Below are 2,448 nucleotides of genomic sequence, written 5' to 3' on the forward strand. Positions count from 1 at the left end.
GGAGTGACGGTTGGATGACGACAGTTACCCAAAACCACCCTCGACACATTTTTTCCCCCAGAAGGCATTGGGGGCTCGACCCAGAATTCCAATGGGCAGCGGGGACTGCGGGAACTGTGGGATAGCTGCCCACAGTGCACCGCTTCCAATGTCGACGCTTGCCCCGTTAGTGTGGACTCACAAAGTCGAATTACTGTCCTTAGTGTGGATACACACGTTCGACTTTGTAATATCGATTCCACATATTCGATTTAAGTAAAATCGAACTACTCTCGTAGTGTAGACATATCCTAACATGGCTACCCCTCTGAAACTTGAAACTGAATAGAAAAACACCAGTGTATACAGGCCTTAGGACTCTGAATGTTGCTAACAGTAATGATGATAAACCAGTGCTAGTAATGGAAAGACATTTTTGAAACATTCCCTAGAGTAGTTCGTACTAGGGTGAAGTATGCACCAAAAATAATAGAGGTGAGGGGTTTACTTAAATGATTTATCTGTATTACAGTAGCATCTAAAGGCCTCATTGTGCTATATTTTGTATTGTACTATGTCTTTGTTGGGGAGAAGATGGATGATCCAATGATTAGAGCACTAACCTAGGACTTGTGAGCATCAAGTCCCTGCTCTGCCACACCTACCTGGATGACCATGGGCAGGTCACTTAGGGCAGTGGTTCTGAACCTTTCTACACTACTGTACCCCTTTCAGGAGTCTGATTTGTCCTGCATATCCCAAGTTTCACCTTATTTAATTTGCTACTTGCTTACAAAATCAGACATAAAAATACAAAAGTGTCACAGCACACTATTACTGAAAAATTGCTGTCTCATTTTTACCATATAATTATAAAATAAATCAATCGGAATAGAAATATTCTGTGTATAAATCAGTATAAACAAGTCATTGTATGAAACTTTAGTTTTACTGACTTCGCTAGTGCTTTTTATGTAGCCTGTTGTAAAACGAGGCAAATATCTAGATGAGTTGACCTATGTTCTGGAAGCCTGTGTACCCCCAAACCACTGATTTAGGGAACAAAGGCACAGAGAGGCTATCTGCAAAAAGGTGATAATGGTACTTCCTTATCTCACAGGGATGTTGTGAGGCTAAACCCATTCAAGATTTGAGGAATTTAGACACTACAATGATCCTTGTGAGTACCATAGACGCGTGTATATAAAGTTTTGCCCACCTTAAACTTCATGATTCAGCATTTCTATGCCATTTTGCAGACAGAAAAGTGAAACAGCAGCAGGCTGGCAAGGGCAAAAGACAAATCTGGGATTAAACTGCAGGACACACTTCAGTGTGTAAACAGGGAGGTGTGCGGGGCAGTAATCAGAAAAGCTGTGGCTTTTACCTGCTGTAAATTTACAAAGAAGTAAAGCTGGACACTGACAAGATTGTTTGGTTTCCCAGGAAAGTCAATAGCCCTGTTCCAGTGAAATGTTTGAACAGTTCCCCACGCCGCGTGCAGGTGCAGCCCGGCCCCGGCCTACCAGACAGCGACAGGTCAGCATGTCACTGCTCAGGACAGACAGTCACCGGGCTCAGCTGTAACTGGAGCCCGAACTGCTCTGCAGCCCGTGTAAGCACCTCCAGCCCCAGCACAGGCCCCCGGGAGCAGGGCCAGCCCGGCCCCAGCCTATAACTGGGACAGGGATGAGGGAGGGGAAAAGGGAGGGGGCAGGAGCCCGCCCCCCTTGTCTCTGGCTGCCCTTTGGATGGTCCAAGGGCCAGTCAGCAGAGTCCCGCTGTCCAACGCTCCGGAGTCGAGCGGGGCCGTGGCCGGTGGCGCTGAGGAGCCGGGCTCGCTGCCCCGTGAGTGCGGCTGGGGCCTGAGGAGGGAGAGTCTGGGGCAGGGAAGGCGGGGGCTGGGGAGGGGGAGCCCCGGAATGCGCTCGCCTCACCCCCCACCTGTGCCGAGCCTCAGCCGCGAGCTAGGCTCACGCAAGGTGCTGGAAAGGCTCCAGGGGGGAGGAAACTTCCCTCAGCTTTATTCCCTCCCCGCCCTGTTTGCAGAGAGCACGGAGCCGCGGGCGGCCCCAGCAGCGGCGCTTCATTGGGTTCAACCGGCCTCGTGGCAGCGGCGTGGCCATGCTCTGCTTGTTCCTTCACTGGCCTACATGAGGGGTTTCCCCTTCCCCGCTGCGTTAGGCCCCTCCTGCTGCAAAGGGGCAGCAATGTCTCTGCTGCAGCTTCATGAAACGTACATGCGTCTACGTGATAGCTTCACGTTTTACCGGACCGTCCTGTCGTTTGTGCTGCCTGAAGGTAAAGGCTCCCCAGAAGCAAATGGAACGAGACCGATTTTCACCAACTTGTTGGGAGTCTGGCCCCCAGGTTTACTTTATATTAAAAGTATCAGGGGGTAGCCGTGTTAGTCTGTATCTACAAAAACAACAAGGAGTCTGGTGGCACCTTAAAGACTAACAGATTTAT

The 2,448-nt window shown here is 50.0% G+C and overlaps 1 protein-coding gene across 2 annotated transcripts in view; it reads left to right on the plus strand.

Annotated features, from left to right (window-relative positions):
* Positions 1–1,730: 1,730 nt before the first annotated feature.
* The window catches only part of CHDH (choline dehydrogenase), a 25,577-nt gene continuing 24,859 nt past the window's right edge, over positions 1,731–2,448 (plus strand). The window contains exon 1 of one of the 2 annotated variants that reach the window (XM_026650297.1): positions 1,731–1,827. The gene's annotated coding sequence lies outside the window, so the exon portion shown is untranslated. Of the gene's footprint in view, positions 1,828–1,902; positions 2,281–2,448 lie in introns of those variants that run through there. The other variant, XM_026650298.1, reaches the window with a different exon arrangement.

The sequence above is a fragment of the Terrapene carolina genome, unplaced genomic scaffold (assembly GCF_002925995.2).
Source record: "Terrapene carolina triunguis isolate 2854851 unplaced genomic scaffold, T_m_triunguis-2.0 Scaffold89, whole genome shotgun sequence".
Lineage (NCBI taxonomy): Eukaryota > Metazoa > Chordata > Testudines > Emydidae > Terrapene > Terrapene triunguis.